Source organism: Peromyscus californicus, unplaced genomic scaffold, assembly GCF_007827085.1.
Source record: "Peromyscus californicus insignis strain IS unplaced genomic scaffold, ASM782708v3 Scaffold_6__1_contigs__length_162567912, whole genome shotgun sequence".
Lineage (NCBI taxonomy): Eukaryota > Metazoa > Chordata > Mammalia > Rodentia > Cricetidae > Peromyscus > Peromyscus californicus.
Genome location: NW_026294584.1, coordinates 143,303,570 through 143,324,876, shown reverse-complemented (window position 1 = coordinate 143,324,876; position 21,307 = coordinate 143,303,570). Strand labels below are relative to the sequence as shown.

Here is a 21,307-nt window from a genome sequence, read left to right as displayed (position 1 = left end):
TATAACACCCAGGGTGGCTGTCTAGCCAGAGATAGGTTTATTACCTGTCTCCTGACAGGTCTCCATAAGGCTGCCCTAAAACCAGTAAACTATGAAAAACTAAAACTGGTTATTCAAGATAAGGACGAAAATCCGTCTCATTTCCTAGAGTGGCTCACCAAGGCTCTACTTCAGTTCACTAGCTTAGATCCGGAGAGCCCTGAGGGCAGGCAGCTGCTAATGACCCACTTTGTCTCACAGAGCTTCCCTGACATTAGGGATAAACTTAAACGTTTGGAGAACAGCCCTCTAACTCCACAGGCAGATATGCTGGCGATAGCATTTAAGGTGTACCATGGGGGAGATGAAAAAGCCCATAAAAGGAGCTGCCAGATGCTGGCAAGCACTGTCCGACCGGCTCCCCGAAAGCCGTCTGGTCCCTGTTTCAAGTGTGGGAGAGAAGGCCATTGGGCCTGGGCTTGCACCACCGGTCCACAAAGGGCAGCGACAAAGCCTTGTCTAAAGTGTTACTAAAAGGGTCACTGGTCAGCTGACTGTCCTAATGTCCCAAGTGATGTAGAACGCCAGATGAAGACCACCCTCCAGCTGACTTTGTAGGCTTGGCTTACAGCGAGGACTGAAGCTGCCCGGTTTCCGCCCCGGCCACTCCCATCTCACACAGGGAACCTAGGGTAATTATAAAGGTCAATGGGCGCCCCATCTCGTTCCTTTTGGACACCAGAGCTACCTACTCTGTCCTGAGAGAGTTTAGGGGGCCCACCTCTCCTGCTCGTCTCCCTATTGTCAGGGTTGGGGGACAGCCTTATCTACCTCATCAGACACCACCACTCAATTGTATTTTTAGAGGCATCCCTCTCACACACGTTCTTAGTGGTGCCAAGCTGCCCTGTAAATTTAATGGGGAGGGATCTTCTAGCTAAGGTAGGAGCGTCCATTTCTTTCGCTCCACACATTTGCCACATCCCAGAGGCGCCAGCAGCTCCTTTACTTCTCCTCCTAGCCACTCACTCTTCTGACTCTAACCATTCTTTTCCCCTACCAGTCTCTCAGGTAGACCCAAAAGTCTGGGATACCCAGAACCCTTCTATTGCTAGACACCATCAGCCTGTTATTATCCAACTACAAGATCCTGCAAGGTATATCACCCAAGCTCAGTACCCTCTCTCACTCCAGAGCCTAAGAGGACTTAAGCCTATCCTTTCTGACCTCCTCAGGAAAAAGCTGCTCCGCCTAACCTCTTCACCTTTTAACACTCCCATACTTGCAGTTAAAAAGTCTAATGGAACCTACTGCCTGGTTCAAGACCTCCGGCTCATTAACTCTGCAGTGGTCCCTCTCCATCCTGTAGTGCCTAACCCTTATACTCTCCTGTCCACTATCCCTTCAGGAACCTCTCACTTCTCAGTTCTAGATCTCAAAGACACCTTCTTTTCTATTCCTCTCAGTCCTCAGTCTCAAAATATCTTTGCTTTCACCTGGACTGACCCTGACACCCACCTGTCCACACAGCTGACCTGGACTGTTCTGCCACAGGGATTCAGAGATAGTCCACACCTATTTGGTCAGGCTCTGGCCTCTGACCTGCTTTCTGTCTCTCCCTGGCTCTAAACTAATACAATATGTGGATGATATCTTGCTCTGTAGCCCATCCTTACAGATTAGCCAAACTAACACCTCTACTCTCCTAAATTTCTTATCCAGCCAGGGTTACAGGGTATCTCCTTCTAAAGTTCAGCTGTCAACTCCCCAGGTCACCTATTTAGGTCTATCCATTACTCCAACTCACAAGGCTATTACTGTAGACAGGAAGCATCTAATCCAGTCCCTCACAGTCCCTTCTACTAAACAGGAGATTCTGTCTTTCCTAGGAATAGCTGGCTTTGTACGGTCCTGGGTTCCATCTTTTTCTCTCCTTGCTCACCCCTTATATGAGGCAGCTCAGGGCTCGCCACACGAGCCCCTCCTTCATCCTGTCACTAAACCTTTCCAAAAGCTCCAACAGGCTCTTCTTCAGGCTCCAGCGCTCTATCTCCCAGACTTAACCCGTCCCTTCTCCCTCTATGTAGCAGAGAAAGAGGGATTTGCCCTGAGAACTCTAGGGCATCAGTTGGGACCCTCCTTTGCACCTGTAGCCTATCTGTCAAAGAAGCTAGACCTTACCAGTCAGGGCTGGGCACCTTGCATCCGTGCCTTAGCATCTGCAGAGCTCCTTATTCAGGAATCAAAGAAGCTAAGCTTTGGGTCATCTATTACTGTTTTCTCTCACCATAATCTGTCCCATCTTTTAACTTATAAAGGCTTACAAACTTTACCTCCTTCCCGAGTTCTTTCTCTCCAGGTGGCATTACTAGAGGATGCGACGCTTACTTTCCGAACCTGTCCACCTCTCAATATTTCAAGCCTCCTTCCTCAACCTAACGCTGACTATTCTCCTTCTCATTCCTGCACTGAAACCTTAGAAGAGCTGCTACCTCACCCTTCACACATACAGGAGGGCACATTGCCTCAGGCTACTTATACCTGGTACACAGATGGCAGCTCCTTCTTATATGAAGGGACCCGTAAAGCGGGTTATGCCATAGTGTCAGACACTGAAGTGATAGAAGCACAGGCATTACCCACACACACCACTAACCAACAGGCTGAGCTGATAGCTCTCACCCATGCCTTCCAATTGGCACAGGGACAATCTCTAAATGTTTACACAGACTCCAAATATGCTTTTCATATCCTCCTGTCCCACACTGCTATTTGGAGGGAGCGTGGCCTTCTCACACCAAAAGGGGGATCCATATCTAACTCAGGCCAAATAATGGCCATGCTGGAGGCTTCCCACCTCCCCAGGGCTATAGGAATTGTCCACTGCCGGTCTCATCAGACCGATAGCTCTATCATCTCTAGGGGAAACAACCGGGCTGACCAGGCAGCCAGGACAGCGGCCCTCCAGGGCCAAGTCTCACCTCACCCACCACAGGGAATCCATACAGTACAGCCTACACCCTCACAGGGAACTCCAGACACTAGACAAATTCTTTCCTATCTACACCAGCTCTTTCATCCTAATAATCTTGCTCTGTCTCAATTCGTAAAAGCTCACCTGCAGCCCACCTCTGAGGATTTACAGTTCTTAAGAACTATTACTGCCTCTTGTGAGATCTGCCAAAAAACAGATCCCAATACCAAGTACAGGAGTCAGCCTTTTCCCACCCACCAGGCTAGAGGTTCCCTTCCAGGGACTGACTGGCAGCTCGATTTTACCCATATGCCCACCATCAGGAAAGTTAAGTATCTCCTTGTGATGGTGGACTCATTTTCAAATTGGGTGGAGGCATATCCAGTCTCTAATAAGCGGGCTCAGACAGTTGCAGACCTCCTTCTCCGAGAAATTATTCCTCGGTTCGGAGTCCCTGCTTCTCTCCAGTCTGACAATGGCCCAGAATTCACTTCTCAGATTTCTCAGACACTAGCTAAGGTGTTAACTATTCCCTGGAATTTCCATATCCCATACCACCCTCAATCCTCAGGAAAGGTGGAGCGTACCAACCGGTCTTTAAAAACTATTCTTACTAAGATGTCACAGGAACTTCATCTCGACTGGGTAAGATTATTGCCTCTAGCTCTCCTCAGGCTCAGGGCTCTCCCTAAAAAAGCCTCTTTCAATCTCTCAGTTTGAACTAATGTATGGAAGGCCAGTTCTAACACCAGGTCTTTTATCCAAACCTCCAACTGTTCCAGATAGCCTGTTAACTCCCCTTTTATATCACCTAAGGTCTATTCTATGGAGCTATGCAGACTGTTCATTACCTCAGCCGTGTGACAATAATTGTCCACCTCCAATACACATTGGGGATCAGGTTCTTCTCTTTCCTCCAGGCCAGCACCCTTCACCCCTTCCCCCTAAGTGGCAGGGACCCTTCAAGGTAATTCTTGTGACTCTTACAGCTGCTAAACTCGAGGGTTTTCCTCATCTAAAACCTTTTATCTCACCTCCATCCCAGAAAAATCTCTCTTCATATACAGTGAAACAAACAGGGCCTCTCACTCTCAAGCTCCAGAGGACATCAGGATCCACTGCCTTGTCACCAATTCCAGAGGAATAAGGTATCACCCCTTCATTTCCCAACCAGGGCCACACAGAGCCGGAGGCAAAAAGGACCATCAAAAATATCCAGGCGGTAAGGAATAATGTAATACAATAATCTATCATTGTTCAATACTCAGCAACTGATCACCTGAATTTCCTAAATGCTAACCTAATAAGGGAAACAGGTGCCTTAAATAAACTACCTCTAATAAGACTTGTCTCAGATAAAAATTAAGCAGAGTACTAAGGCCAGATCTACCTCAGGTAAATATCGCATGTCTCTATCTGGACAGGCCAGATCTACCTCAGACAAATGCCAACTCCAAAATAAAATAATAATGATTCTTTCTCTCTAAGCCTTTTTTATGTCAACAGTATCTTGTCAAACAGAAGGTTCCTAGCCACAGCATGGATGGACAGCTGCAGAACAAGGGGATGGCAGAACTTCATTCCAGGACCTGCCCACCATCATCCCAGGACTTCTTATCCCCTTCCCCCCAAGAGCCAACCAACGCCCACTATTCAGCTGGAAGCAGTCTTTGAGAGAAATGTCGCCCCCATACCCAGTCAACCACAATTTTTTCTTTTTTAAAAAAGGAAGAGTCAGGGATGAAAGGTTTACAACAAGCCCCCACGGTCAGGCGTGTTCGCATAGGCCTGGCGGACACTTCCGCCTAGCCAGGTCCAGGTCAGGATAGCCATTTCCGTGACGTCCCATTGGCCACATAGGTGCATAGCGTGGCCATGTGATCTACACGCTTGCGTGTAGTAGTGACGCTGATCTGTCCACGCCCAGCCTTTAAAATCTGGCACCATGTTCCCGGTTCCTTCTTCTTCTCCACACACGTGCTTCCCGCAGGCCTGTTCACTCTCTGTCCCTTTAATAAAACTCTTGTTAGCGGATTCTGTCGTGTTTCATGGCATTTCCTTGCAGGGTAAGAACAAACGCAGCCGAAAAACTAACATTGGATGACCACTGTTATGTGCTTCTAGAGAAATAAATCTTTGAAAACAGTTCATTAGACAGGGGGCTGTAGCTCATAAGATGAAACCAAAGATTAGGGGACACAGTGGGGAACCTAGCCAGGGTAGCCATTGTCCTAATGTGGACCTAGTGACCGAGTGACGGCAGTGATTTGATCTTGGGAGAACTTCATTTAAAAGTTTAAAAGACAGGATGAAAGCATAAGTGTGAGGATAATAAGGAGAAAAGGAGTGATGAAGAGGAGGAGCCTGAGAGGGAGCAATCCCAAAGCACATCTGTAGAAGGAGGCTTGTCATTGACTTTTTTCTCTGTTCCTTAAGTCTGCATTTGTTGCAGTTTGCATTTGTTGACACAGAAGCAGCATTGTTCCTGGAGGAGGGCTTAAATCCCACCATTAGCAGTAGTCAGGAGACCTAGTCCTCTTTAATTTGGGATTATTGCATCAACCAAAGGATCAATCTGGAATTTCTTTAAAGTTTTCTGAGAGCTGGTGAGACAGGGAGGTTAACTGATTCAAGGAAGCCCCTCAGTCCAGCTGTTTCAGTTCTGCACAGCTGGATGAAAGCATAACACACATCGTACACAGTACACAGCACTTCATACTTCTCATAAGCACACCACTGCTTTATGTATTTACTATACCGTAGTTCAATATTTTAGAAAATATCCCCTTTACATGTAAATATAAACACAGCAAGAGATCCATGTGGCCGTTACGCCTTTGGCAGCCTGTGCTTCATATCCATTGTGTCTCAGTTGCAGCAATGGACCTATGGGGTAAGGGAGTACACTGCCCTGCCATGGTGGGTTGAAACCCTTATGAAGTATGTCCCCTTGTGAATCTTTCCTCCCTGAGGTGTTTCTCTTGGGCCCTTTGTCACAGTGATGAGATGGGTAACTAATGCATCATCCTACTGCATTTTCCGGTTACTAAGTTGCTGAAATCTTTTTCCAGAAGTTGCTGAAATCTTTTTCCAGTTCCCGATCTTAATGAGAAAGCTTTGTATTTCTCACCATGGAGAATGGTGCTGCCGTTGGTGTTTCAAGTATGTTGTTTATCAAGCTGAAGTCATTTCCTTCTGTTCTTAGTTTGCATCTATTAATGTAATCATGTTATTTATCGTTTTAGACAACTAGTGTGTTAAACTGCATGAATTGATTTCATTTTTTGCAGTTTTATGTTTTTAACTGGCCCATAATTGTATACATACGTGTGATGTGGTATCATATTCCAATACATGTGTATAGTGGGTGTTGATCACATTAGGTCCTTACTCTATCACCCCACAAACACTTATTGTTTCTTCATGATGAGGACATTTAAAATCTTCTTCCAGCTACATTGAACTTGCATACCTGAGAGAAATCCCACTTCATATTGCTATATAATCATATAGAAGCATGGTGGTATTGAGTCTGCAGTACTTTGTTGAGGACTTTTACATGTATATATTAGGATAATAATCTGTAACTTCTTTGTCTGGGGTGAGTCTTCCCACCTCAGCTAAGATAATCTAGACCATCACGGCTTTGTGTCTTTGGTGGTTCTAGATCCTGTCTAGTTGAAAATCAGTGTTAACCATCTCAGTAACTCTTTCTTACGTTACACAGATACTAAATGGCAGAGCTGTCTGCCATCCACATTTAGGTCTACCTCTAATCTATTTACCATTCTGCTGAGCAATTCCCTGTAGTAACAAATGGAGCTGTCCATTTCCTTTTAACTGTAGTGTAGGCTATTAGGTTATCAACACTCTCTAAGAACTATGAAGATTTTATATAGCAAAAATAAAGAAATTGCATAAAAATGTCCATTCATAAAATCAACTCCTGCATAAAATGTCTAGATACTTATAAGCATTTATCAGAATGGTATTAATAAAATGAAAGCTATCAAACATTCACAGAACCAGGTTGTTTTTGTTTTGTTTCTGTGGTAAACAACATGACTAAAAGCAACCTGGGTAGGAAGGGGTTTATTTGACTTACACATCCCAATCACAGGCCATTATTGAGAGGACAAGACCAGAGCTAAAGCAAGGCAGGAACTGAAGCAGAAGCCATGGAGGAGTGCTTCGTACTGACTTGCTCCCCATGGCTTGCTTGGCCTTCTTTCTTATGTAACCCAGGACCACCTGACTTAAGGGTGCCCACACAAAGTGGGCTGTGCCCTCTCACCATAATCATTAATCAAGAAACCGCCCTACAGATTTCCCTGTAGGTCAATCTGATGGAGGCATTTTCTCAGAAGAGGTTTCTTCTTCCCAGATGACTATCAAGTTGACAAAAACCTAACCAGCACAAAGGTATTGTGCAACATTGTGCAAAACACAATCATGTGTCAAGCAATATTGTTGCCTTACTTGAAAATACACGCAATCTTTCCTTTCTAGTCTTCCTGCTCCCACCCCTTAAACAATCACAATGTGAAGTGCACGATGGCCTGTAGCCTGCTGTGGAATACAGGCTTGCCTGAAATCAAAGTGATCCTTGTACCTAATCCTCCAGGTACTGGGATTACAATAATGAGCCAACAAACCCAATCAACAGTGTTTTCTCAAGTATTTATAACAGGTCTGACAGACACTGAACACTACCGAACTATAAATAAAGCTGACTTACAAATCTCACTGTAGGAAATATGGAAGAAGCAAAGACTGAGCGCAGTAGAATTAAAGATAGATTACCATATGACCAATCTTTGTTCTTCCCAACCATGTACCCAGACGACTTCACAGCTCACCACAGAGATACTTGAACATCCACGTTACAGATGCTCTATGCACAATAATGAAGAAATGCCATCAGCCTAACCATCCATCAAAGGATGAATGAATAACGACAATGTTATAAAAAAAAGACACAGTAGAATTTTATTCATCCATATAGAAAAATGAACTTTCAGGAAAATTCACAGGTCTGGAAATTATTGTATCAAGTGAAGTAGCCTAGACTCAGAAAAGCTAATACCACATATTGTCTTTCATCTGAAGATCCTAGATTTTAATTTATAGACTTTAATTTATACATGTATTATATAATCTATTTAAGTTATATATATATATATTATTTTTAAATTTACATACATACATAGAATATATGTAAAATGTGTGGAGTGTGGGAGTGTGAGAGAGAGGGAGGCTATGAAACCAGAAAGGGGTCCATAGGAGGACAACAGAGGCTTTGTGAAATACATGGACATGATAGGGAAGTAGAAATGTATGAGGAGAGTTACCACACCTCCTAATCTTTCTAATCCTATGAAGTAGTGCCACTCCCTGCTGATTAAGTATTCAGATACTTGAGTCCATGGAGCCATTCTTATTCAACCACCATAAACCTAAACTGGAATCAGGGCAGGAACTCAAATAGGGAAGGAACTCAACAGTCAAGAAAAGATGCAGTGGACATGGAGGAGTATTGCTTTTTGGCTTTCTCTCCATAACTTCTTTATACTTTCTCTCTTTTTTTTTTTTCATTTTTCTTTATTAGGAAATTTTCTAATCACTCCACATATCATCCACAGATCCCACTGTAGATGTAACCAACCGTCTTATTAAATAAGAAACACAGAACCAATGCAAAGAAGAAAGCCAAGAGATCAGAGCTAAGAGCCTTACCCTGCAGCTAGCCTCTTAAGCCAAGAGACCTCTCCGAAAAAAACCTACTTCCTGTATGTTTGTCTTTATATAGTCTTTCTGTTCTGCCTTCTCATTGGTTGTAAACCCAAACACATGACTGCCTCGTCACTGCCTGTCTGTAGAGACTTCCAGGTCTTCTATGGTTGGGATTGAGATTAAAGGCGTATGTCTCCAATGCTGGCTGTATCCTTGAACACACAGAGATCTACCTAGCTCTGTCTACCAAGTGCTGGGATTAAAGGTGTGCGCCACGACTGCCATGCTCTTGCTATGGCTCTAATAGCTCTGACCCCTGGGCAACTTTATTTATTAACATAAAATTAAAATCACATTTCAAGACAAATAAAATACCACCATATCCCACCTCCTCCCTCCTCCCACCCCCCAGCCCTCTCTCCCAAGCCACCCCACATCCCCCAAATCAAGGTCTCCCATGGGGAGTTTGCAGAGCCTGGCACACTGAGCCTAGGCAGGTCCAAGCCCCTTCCCACTGCACCAAGGCTCTGCAAGGAGTCATACCACAGGCACCGGATTCCCAGAAGCCTGCCCATACACCAGGGATAGATCCTGATCCCCCTGCCTGAGTGCCCCCCAAACAGCTCAAGCCAAACAACCGTCTTCCATATCCAGAGGGCCTAGTCCAGTCCCATGGGGGCTCCACAGCTACCAGTCCACAGTTCATGGGCTTCCACTAGTGTGTCCCATCATCTCTGCACATCCTCTCATCATGATCTCGACGTCCCTTACCTGCAGAATCCCTCCTCTCTCTCATCGATTGGATTCCCGGAGCTCAGCCTGGCGCCTGGCCATGTATCTGCATCTGCCTCCATCAGTCACTGGACAAAGGCTCTATGATGACACCTAGGTTATTCGCTAGACCGGTCACCAAAGTAGATCAGTCCAGGCACCTTCTGGACCACTGCTAGCAGACCAAGGTGGGGCCATCCTTGTGGACTGAAAGCCTCCCCAGCACCCTGCCTCTTCATATTCCCATGATGTCCTCATCTATCATGGTATCTCCCTCCCTGCCCTCCTACTCTGTCCCTGTTCCAGCTGGACCCTCCTATTTCCCTATGTTCTCATCCCCCACACCTTGCCCTCTGCCACCCCCTCCACTCCCAGTCTGCTCATGTAGCTCTCATCCACTTCTCCGCTGGGTCATCCATGTGACCCTCCTAGGGTCTTTCACTGTTAGCTAGCCTCTCTGGAGCTGTGAGTTGCAGTCTGGCCATCCCTTCCCTCACATCTAGTATCCACTTACGAGTGAGTACATACTATGTTTGTCCTACAGATAGAAGAATTCTTTCAGCAAAAATCTTCACACTGATGTACAAAAAGGAGAAGGTTTGGGATGGGAGATGAAAACTCCCTGTTCTACTACTAGCATGTCATGTGATCATGGGGAAAGCCTCTTCATTTTGGTGAGCTTCAGTTTCCTTAAAAACATAGGGTATAACCAGCTAATGTGTAGGGAACCATTGAGATATGTGTGGTGATATATTGTGTCCCCCAATATATTGTGCACCTTAATAAACTTGTCTGGGGTCAGAGGACAGAACAGCCACTAGATAGACATAGAGGCCAGAAAATGGTGGCACACACGCCTTTAATCCTATCACTTGGGAGGCAGAGATCCATCTAGATCTCTGTGAGTTCAAAGTCACACTGGGAACAGCCAGGCATGGTGACTGGGATTAATCCCAAGAAGTGATGGCAGAAAGGTATATAAGGTATGAAAACCAGGAACTAGAGCTGGTTGAGCTTTTAGGCTTTTGAGCAGCAGTTCAGCTGAGATCCATTCATATGAGGACACAGTGGCTTCCAGTTTGAGGAAACAGGATGGGCTGAGAAGTTGGCCAGGTGAGGTTAGCTGTGGCCTGTTTTGTCTCTCTGATCTTCCAGCATTCACCCCAATACCTGGCTTCAGGTTTGATTTTATTAGTAAGACCTTCTAACAATTCGTGCTACAGATAGGCTTTAATGTATGACAACAGTTATACACAGTAGGTGCTCATTAAGTATTCAACATACAGATTGAACACAGTGGATCTAAGAATTAGATACAGAGAAGAAAAGAACCTCAATTCATGTGGAACAGAATCAGGTTCCTACCTGTCTCATTCCAGAGCTGGTAGGTCTTTGCTTTATCACACTTGTCCCACGCCTAGGGTTCCTGTGATCACTGCAGGTGGGAATGAGACCAGAAGTCAAGCACGAACACAGGCATCTTCTGGGGTGATCACAAGGAAAAGGTGGGTTCAAAGCTAGCCTGTCTCCAGCAGAGGATGCCACACATCAGGCAGTAGGCGGGGCTCCCTCACAGCTGATCTTTGCGGCTGTTCTTTTCTTCAAGGAGCCCCTTGGGCTTGAGCAGCAAATTCAATGTCACACTAGTATCCGGCATGCTAATCAAGCTATGAACTTCCCTCACCTGGGAATCTGTAAATGAGCCTACATTATTTTTTCATCTTTAAGCTTCTTTCTTCAATCTTCAAGATCCTCTTTTAAGGCCAATCTGCTCAAATTAATGACTTCTTTAAAAAAAAAAAAAAAAAAAAAAAAAAAAAAAAAAAAAAAAAACCTTCAATGGATTCCCAGGGCTTCCCCAGCCAGACTTCCTATAAAGCTTTAACATTATCTCATTTAATTCCCCAAACGATCCTGCTTGAAGAATTTTTACATTGCCTCTATTTTCTCATGTCTCCTTACCTGAAAACCAGAGCTCAGGGAGTTAAAACAAATACTTACTTTATGTATGTGTGTGTGTGTGTGTGTGTGTGTGTGTGTGTGTGAGAGAGAGAGAGAGAGAGAGAGAGAGAGAGAGAGAGAGAGAGAGACAGACAGACAGACAGAGAGAGAGACAGAGAGAGAGACAGAGAGAGAGACAGAGAGAGAGAGAGAGAGAGAGAGAGAGAGAGAGGGGGGGGAGGAAAGAGAAAGGGGAAGGATTAGAGCAAGTGTAGGAGTCAGAGGACAATTTAGAGGGGGAGCTCTCTTTCTACCTTGTTTCTACCACTGTGCTGTGTACTCCAGGCTCACTGGCCCAGGTGCTTCTGGGTGATTCTCCTGTCTCCACTTCCCATCTGTGATACAGATGTGTGTTCCTGTGTCTGGCTTTTTATATGGGTTCTGTGGAATGAACTGTGGGGTTGAACTTTTACCCTGAGCCATTTTCTCAGTCCAGTTAAAACAAAAGCCAGTTTGACTGATCTCTTTCTATTGTAGCATAACAGCCTCCAAATTTACCTGGTCACCACCATCTTCAGAGGATCCTTTTATCTAAAGAACAAAATCACAAAGCAACTGAGCTAAATCTTCTGCCTTACATGTATTTCTTTACTTATAATAACTTTCTTACTATGAATCAAAATTAAGCAATCATTTTATATCATAGCACAATTAAGAAACACACAGAGATACATACACACACAAATGAAACCTTACTATGTATGAAAATATTTTTAAACAGCAATATCTATACTGATTCTACCTAGAGAAATATATTTCATGATACACTATGGTGCAACTTCATTGCCACAACTCTAAAAACACTGCTTAAGGATTTCTGTGTAGGGGCTGGGGAGATGGCTTAGGGGTTAAGAGTACTTACTGCTCTTGCAGAGGACCCAGGTTCAAGTCCCAGCACACAGGGCAGCTCACAGCCATCTGTAACTCTAATTCCAGGGAATCTGATGCACTCCTCTGAAATCTGTGAGCTCCTGCATGCACATGATACACATATATACACTCAACCACACACACATAAAACAAATAAATAGTTTAAAAAGAAATTCTATGTAAGTATATGTGTGTGTGTGTGTGTGTGTGTGTGTGTGTGTGTGTGTGTGTGTGTGTATGTGAAAAAAGAAAGAAAAAGAAGACCTATGTATTCCAGATTGACATCGAAAAATATTTTATCTCTAAACCTAAGGGGGTTAATCTATTTCTTGTCCTTTAAAATTCAGTTGTAAGTACACACACACACACACACACACACACACACACACACACACACACACACACATTATTACATTATTATAAAGGGTTGATGTCTACTTGTACATGAAGTTTCAACCAATTTTGGAATTGTCTTTTCAGCCTACTCTGACCCTCTCAAGAATTTATAAACTAAATTAAAATTACAAAATTTAATTTTCAGCAAAATGAATGTGAATTGACTATTCAAATTAGCTCATTTAAAACTTATAGATCAGAAGCTGGTCGGTGGTGGCACAAGCCTTTCATCCCAGCACTTGGGAGGCAGAGGCAGGTGGATCTCTGTGAGTTCGAGGCCAGCCTGGTCTCCAAAGCGAGTTCCAGGAAAGGCACAAAGCTACACAGAGAAACTCTGTCTCAAAAAACAATAACAAAAAAAAACCCAAAAATAAAAAACAAACAAACAAAAAAACTTACAGATCAGGATTTAAAATAAAGCCATTTATGCACTTCCAGATCTTCTCCGCTGATACATGATTTAGTCCAATAGAAATAGAATCCAATAGAAAATAACTGTTGTTTCCTTTAAGCAGTTCTGCATGTTTAGCATGAATTATTAGAAGGTCTTGTTAATAAAAACAAACCCAGGGCCTGGTATTGGGGTGAATGCTGGAAGATCAGAGAAGCAGAACAAGCCACAGCTACCTCACCTTGCCAATTCCTCAGCTGGTCCTGTTTCCTCAGACTGGATGCCTCTCAGCTGAACTGTGCTGCTCAAAAGCCTAAAAGCTTAACCAGCTTAGTTCCTGGTTTTCACACCATATATACCTTTCTATTTGTGCCATTACTTCCTGGGATTAAAGGCTCACTTCCTGGGATTAAAGGCTCTTGTTACCACGCCTGGCTGTTTCCAGTGTGGCCTTGAACTCAGAGATCTGCCTCTGGAATGCTAGGATTAAAGGTGTATGTACCACTATTTTCTGGCCTCTATATCTAGTGGCTGTTCTGTTCTCTGACCCCAGATAAGTTTATTAGGGTGCACAATATTTTGGGGAACACAATACCACCACATGCATGAATCTCCAATCAAAGATTAGAGTGAGAGATGTAAGCTACAATATGTTTGTTTATGACATATTTTCTTCTACTAAACTTCTAAAACACTGTTACTCCTATTTGAAGTCCTTCCTAGCTCCCCACCAGCATAATTTTCTCTGCTTCATGAAATTGCTTTCTATATATTCATACTTTTAATTGATTCATCTCACTATGTTCAGTTATTAATTCATTATTCCTATTAGTCTCTTTAATTATGAGTTGCCTAAAATCCAAGTCTCTACTGGCTCAGACAATTGATTAAAGTCCAGAGATGTCGACATAGCTTCAAGAAAGTGTTATGTTCTAAATGAGCAATTTTATTTAACAATTTACCACTTTATGGTGATATTTTATTTGTATTGAAATGTGATTTTATTTGTATGTTAATAAATAAAGTTGCCTGGGGGTCAGAGCTATTAGCAAGCCATAGCAAAAGCTGGGTGGCGGTGGTGCACGCCTTTAATCCCAGTACTTGGGAGGCAGAACTAGGTAGATCTCTGTGTGTTCAAGGATACAGCCAGCATGGAGACACACGCCTTTAATCTCAATACCAACCACAGAAGACCTGGAGGTCTGTACAGACAGGCAGTGACTAGGAGGTCATGTGGTTGGGTTTACAACGAGAAGGCAGAACAGAAACTCTATAAAAAAAGACAGACAGGAAGTCACTCTCTTTCGGAGAGGTAGGACAACAGCGACAGTGAAGGGTAAGGTTTTAGCTCTTAGCTATTGCTCTGACCTTTTGGCTTTCATCTCTGTATTGGCTCTGTGTTTCTTATTGAATAAGATGGTTACTTCTACACCACTTCTTCATATTCAATGAGCAGCAAAATGGCATCTTTCACAGAGCTGTCAGCAAGACCTTCAGCCCAAGGTCTGGGAATATGAGAAATAAATAAGCATTTATCCCGATGTGGGTGCCAGTCTCTCAGGCATGTTAGAATGGCTGATCTCCCTCGAGTAAAAAGAAGACATGTTCTATTTCTGCCTTGTTCCTGCTGCACCACAATCAACTCCACACAGTAGTTGCTTCATTAGCACATGCTGGGACAAGGTTAATGCTATATTTGTCAATGAATCATAATTAATGACAAAGGATTCATATTATATTTTGTCTATATTAATTAACTTTAGACAAAGTAACTGAAGATAAATATTAGCAAACTGGATTAAGGGACAAGTGTGGAGATATATGAACAAGAAAAGCACAGAACACATGGATTCAAACAGCTCTGAGGTTGCATATCATCTGATTGACAAGTCAATCTGTGGGTGTTGCTGAAACTCTCAGCCACTCCCAGTCTCACCTGAGCTTGCTCATCCTCAATCACACCTACTCCAAGGGAAGGTTTAGCAGGCATGCAATAAGCTAAATATGGGGCCTTTTAGTTTTCTTTGTTGTCATATTTCTGTCACAATTGTGACTTTTATTTTCTACAATTCTGGATGCACATATGTCATACCCAGAATGGTTTTCAGAAAAATTAAGAGCGTGGAAGAATTGTGAAGTTTCCACAGAGGACACAGGATATTGTCCAGTAACATTCAATGTCACTGACCTCCCCCTAGGCTCAAGGTGGCCAAGTGCTGTGAAGAGGACTAATGTTTATGTGGAAATCATTAAGCTAAAGCTCTTCTCTCACTTACCTGAGACACTGAGTCCAGTCAGGCTCAAGACCAGAAGGGTCAGCCCAGCAAAGCCAAGTTTCAGAGCCACCCAGTGGCAGCGTGGGCACCAACAGGCATCTAGGAAGTGCAAAAAATACTCTTGTTAAAACCACTTGAGTGCATCTGGGATAAAAGTCAGAGGTGATTTTGTTACTGCAAAAGACTTCCTTTAACTACAAGGACTTTTTCCAGCACTCTTAGTGGAGTGGCTGAAACTGGAGATCGTGCTACACTCTGTGTGCACCGTTTTACATGCACATACACACACACACACACACACACACACACACACACACACACACACACATATAAAAGCTGAATCTATTAAACATAAACAGATATTCACCATCATTATTCTTTAGACAAATACTTTTAACAGCTATTTGCATGGCATTGAGATCATCTTAGATGCTGCAGGCAACCTGGAGATTATCTAAAGCACACAGGGATATGCACATACATCCTGTGCAAATACCATATTTTATAGAAGAGACTTGAGCTTATATGCAGAGGTTCTGTAAGCAATCTTCTGCTGACAGTGAGCAACGATGAGGTGATACAAGACTGTCATGGAAGGAAACACCCAGTGCATTGGACTTGTGGAACGGGACCAAGGATCATCAATTCCTGCTGTGGGGGACATGCTGTTTGCTGGAAAAGGAGACAGGAGCAGACACCAGAGAAGACCCCAAGTTCCCAGGGATACTCCAAATATGAGGAGACTGGTATTTATAACAGCCTAGAATTTCTCCTGAACACTAGTGTTAACAGAGAGTGACAAAGTCCAGTAAATAATCCTAACACGTCATGTTTCATGTTCTATTTGTGTGTGCTATTTCATATTTCTCTTTTATCAATCTCTCCACCTTTGAAAATCCATTGTTTTTTGTAAAATAGAGAAAGCATCATACAGTCACCATTTTGATAGTTTTTACTAAAGCCTAGGAATAAGAACACTCATATTTTAAATTATTGTAATATAATGCAGCCCACTATAATAGTAGGACAATCTGTTTAACCTACATAAACCATAAATGTCCCCATCTGTGAAATGTCTGAGCAATATCTATTTCACAACCTTTTAGAATTTATGAAACAATTCTTATAAATTCCAAAGCCAAGTGTCTGATATAGGGCACTATTTAATAAAGGTAGTTTTGTTTCCTCTTTCTTTCTTTCTTTCTTTCTTTCTTTCTTTCTTTCTTTCTTTCTTTCTTTCTTTCTTTCTTTCTTCCTTTTTTTCTTTCTTTCTTTCTTCCTTTTTTTCTTTCTTTCTTTCCTTCCTTCCATCCTCCCTTCCCTTTTCCCTGAAAGTGTTTTTTGTTTGCTTTGTTTTGTTTTTGTTTATTTTAACTAAGAGTAAAAGTTATTTTTATGACTTTAGAAATCTCTATTTCTTACCCCTAAGATATAAGAAACTGCATAGATATTCTGTCCTAAAAGATGGGCTATGTGTCCTGTTGGGATTCTTCTGTATGAAATTAGATTGAACGCAACAGACATTAATCACTGAAGAGGCCATGTGAACATTGGTTATGTGGAAGTACCTGATTGGTATCCTCAGAATGCTAAGCCATCACCGCTGTTCTAAGCATTTCAATGACTCCCCTGAACATATGTGCCTATGGAATGTCTTGCAAACCCCTTTCTGTCTGTCACCATTCCTGCTAGCTTGATCTCCACACCACACCAGGCATGCATGTTCCCCTACAACACCACAGGCATGCTCTCCTTTTGCATTTGCAGGTCCAGCTGCCTAGAGGACTCATCTCTCTGATATTCATCCTTAGTCCTAGCAACTTCTAGTTCTTGACTCCAGCATCATCTCTCAGAAAGGCCTGCTATGATTACTCTGCTTGCTTGATGTGATTCCATCTCTAATGGCAAAAATCTTAATTTCCATTTAAATGTTTTTCTTACTGGTGTTCAACATCACATAGTCTTTGAGGCAGGTGTTCATTGATCACTGACTGCACACCTACAGTCATACAAACTCTAAAAGGAAAAGGATAGTCCTTTTTATTTACAGCTGTATCCTCATCATCTAGAGCAATGCTTCATACATAGTAGGTGCTTATTTTTGAGTGAATGAATGAGCTCTGCACACATTTTATCCATTCTACTCTCAAAGCAAACTTTTGGTCCTTTAGCTACAAAGCAGGTCACTATCCACATCCCTCTTTCTGTGTTTGTTTGTTTGTCTAATCACTATGCTGTAGCTAATGGGTCAAGGTGGTTTCATTTCTTTTACTGCTGGGTCAGTGTTTTATCTTCATTGGTTTTGCTCTGACTTTATTCTCCTGCTTTTGTCCTTCAGGTTTCCATTCAAGCTGATGGCTTGTAGGATAATAATCACAATGAGCATAGGTGAATTTTCAAGTCTCTTGATTTGGGATCATGGATAGTGGCATTGAGGAAAGTCTCATTGTCTTTCTCAACCTTCGTTTTCTTACATCCATTTCAACAAGCCCTTTCCCATCCTTTTGCTAGACAAGAACACAAGAAAAGAAATGCATGCTTCTTCCATCATGTGGCTCACTGGAATCCTAGCAGTGTCAAAGCCTCACTTTTCCCTGACCCTGATGTGAAGATGATAATGATGCTGATTTGATGATGCTAAGATGGTTTCCTGATTTTAATCTTTATAATGTAATAGTTTCTAACCAAAAGTCTTTTAATATTGATAATCACAAAGTTTTCACCATATAGGGATAATGTCAAATTGAAAATGTTGCAGTGTTACTGATATTAGTAAGTTTAGTTAAGTGACAGAATGCAATACTATCTCACGACAAATTGAAACATTTCTACCTCAGTTTCTGGACCCTTTTCATACTCCCTCATGTCATTCTGTCCTTTAGGTATTTCCTCAGTCTTGCACATTTCTTTCACTCCAATTACTAAACTCTCTGGCAGAGGAGAGGGCTGGTTTACCCAATGCTGACCGCTAGGGGTGCAACTGCAGTACAGCTGAGTCAAAGTGATTGCTCTGAACCTGGACCTGGAATGGGCAACTATTACAGCAAGTCCATAGTGTCTCTAAAAACACTTTTCTGTTTGTATATGTGAAATATTATTTCTTCAGACCTTGTAACTAAGGCTGAATAGGAGAAGCCCTGTTCATGTTTCATGAAGACCACTTGAATAAAATGGCAATGTGTAAGCCTTTTCTCTCTAAAGTTGTAGTTATCTGCAGGCAATCTGTCCTACATTAGCCACCACTCACAGAACCATTGCTTCTGAGCAATACTTTCAAATTATTAGTGTGTATATGTCTGTGTGTAAGAGAACATGATATTTTAGTCACAATATATATCAGAATTTAGAACTACCTTGATCTTGTCACAATAAAATAGATGGATTGACAGACAGACAGACAAAGAATGAGTGAAAGAGATTGCAATGTGCTGTTATATACAAATAATGTGATATTAAATTAAAGTAAGTCAAATGCTGAATGACTGTAAACAATTCAGAGTTTTAGAGTGTGGCAATAGTAAAAGTAATATTGAGTATCTCCAGAAGAAATAAAGACAAGATTTTAACTAGATGCCTATTTGATACAACTCTTCCAGGTTAATAATGGGAGTTGGATATATAGAAAAATAGAGCAAAATGTAAGAAATAGTACTCCTTAGTGTGAAAAAAATGTGATAATGTAATAATTTTATGCAAGAAGGTAAAAATATGGGCCAGAAAGTAGTAATTGTGAGGTGAGATCTTATGCTTCAGGCTAAAACTTCAAAGCAATGGTGACATGAGCAGAATGGCTCACCGGGAAGCTACAGGCCTTCCTTCTCCACAGAGGCATTGCTTTAGACATTACCATAGAGACCAGAGCACCTCTGTGGGACGTTTGGAGACTAGCTGGGAAGCTGCAGACCCAGCTCACTTTAAAACCAAGGGTATATATTACAGAGAAGGGGTGGGCAACTGGTGCAGCTCTCTCTCTCGTGCTTCAACCTGCAGAAGGTCTGGAAATATCCCACACTGTTGAGAGCCAGACCTACCCAAGACTTTCTCAGAGGCTCTGATAAAAGGGTAAAAGGAACATAATGCTTTGTCCTAGCCCAGAGGTGAACTTGGCAAGACCAGTCTGGAGTTGAAGCCAAGCCCTCAAATAACTTAAGGTTTTGGTCCTTGGAACATGGATTTTCCCTCCTATAAGGTAGGAGTGATCAGCCACTAGCCCACTGTGTACTTGTTCCAACATGCACGTTAGATGTTCCATGTTCTCTTTGTGTATCACTGCTTGTTTAGCTTCCTGCTGACTCTGTCCCATTTCCCCTGGCAATAGTGTCTAAGATGCTATATTTATTAATATGCTCACTTGGCATGAGACATAACTTCAGTAAGACCTCCCAAGCTTACCTGTTCTATCTTCTTGTCTCTGATCCTCTGGACCTTCCTTCTCAGGACCTGTCACTGAAAAACAACCTGTTGGTCAGGGTCATCACAAATAAGGCCCTCTTTTCCAAGAAACATATCAAAGTGCATGAATGGAATGTTCTGGTTGGCTTCCAGATACCTGAGAACTGTTTCTGTCCTACCATATTTGGATTGCCGATGGGCATGTCCCCAGTTTGGAGCCCACAGATAATGGAGGAAAGCAGCATGTTTGAGACACAGTTCATGGGTAGGCAGTTCAAAGAGAAGGAGGCAAGAAAGTAAGTTTGAAAAATAAAATAATCTCAAACTGTTGAAAATTTACCACAGATAAAGAGCCCATGCAAAGACTAAGAGAGATGGAACTGGTTTTTCAGATGCCCTAATCATAGAAAAAAATAAATAGCAAAAGATGGTCCAACAAGAGAAAGGAAAAGAATACATAAACTAAAGCATCACAGATACATAAGCTAGCTTGTAAATAATTTTATTTCTGTTTTTGCATGTGTATATGGTATGTGTAAGTGTGAATGAGTGCTCACATGTGTGTAGGCACACATCTGTGGTACATGTGTGTGCATGTAGAGGCAAGAGTTTGATATCAAGTTTCTTCTTTGATCATGCTCCACCTTATTTCCAGAGGCAGGGTCTCTTAATGAACCCAGAGCTCCATTATTCTAGTTAGCCAGCTTGTTCCAGGGATCCCCTGTCTTCACCTCTCAAGCACTGGGGTTGTAGATGGGCTACCATACCTACCAGGCATTTACGTAAGTGCTAGGTGTCTGAAGTCTGACATTTGTGTTTAAATGAAAGTAAATGACTTACAGAACCTTCATTCCAGTTACTGGACACAGAATCTTTAAAACTTGTCATAAAGATGTTCATTTGCACCACAAAAAACTGTAGAAGAGCAATTCATGGATAAATTATACCAATGAAGATGTAGAAACAGCAAATATAACTAAACAGAAATAATTCTGGAATAAAAAAATATAATTGAACTGAAAATTATGGTTTTGGGGGGTGTAGTAGCACTTTTCAGCTAGCAGGTGGCGGTGGTACAGCTCCAAAGCAGGGCCTGCTGGTGATCTTGGCTGACTGCAGCTTGCTGGAGTCGAGATGATGGGAGCCGGAGCCGGCACTCAGGAAGTGGGGGAGTGCCTCTTTCGCTGGTCTCGGGGCTAAGAACCGTGTAGGCGTTCCCTGGTTATATGGAACTTTGCAGGCGGGTTTAGGTACCCGCTAGCCGTGGAGGAGGCTGAGGGTGGGAGCCACCCAGGCCTTTGGAATTTGCCCCATGTGAGCGCCAGATATTGGTGAAATTATTAAGGCCATTCCACATAGTTAAAAGGAGATTTATTTAATGGCGTAACTTACAAATTAAGGGATAGGGAGGTCGCGGGGTCTGGGGAAGGTATATCGCAGTCCAGCGGTGTTCTCTGGAGCTCTGCTTGGCCCACCTCCACCACCTCCACCGTCCAGGGTCCCGGAAGAGAGAGAGAGAGAGAG

The 21,307-nt window shown here is 42.7% G+C and overlaps 2 long non-coding RNA genes across 2 annotated transcripts; both read right to left on the bottom strand.

Moving 5' to 3' along the window:
* Positions 1-9,814: 9,814 nt before the first annotated feature.
* On the bottom strand, positions 9,815-12,496 carry LOC128099071 (uncharacterized). The gene is made up of 3 exons (XR_008214419.1): positions 12,321-12,496; positions 11,957-11,989; positions 9,815-11,244 (listed from the first exon to the last, which is right to left on the bottom strand). It is a non-coding gene; the product is annotated as an uncharacterized LOC128099071 (long non-coding RNA).
* Positions 12,497-14,445: 1,949 nt separating this feature from the next.
* Positions 14,446-21,288, bottom strand: LOC128099070 (uncharacterized). Its single transcript, XR_008214418.1, has 4 exons — positions 21,176-21,288; positions 19,784-19,837; positions 15,392-15,490; positions 14,446-14,620 (listed from the first exon to the last, which is right to left on the bottom strand). It is a non-coding gene; the product is annotated as an uncharacterized LOC128099070 (long non-coding RNA).
* Positions 21,289-21,307: the final 19 nt, after the last annotated feature.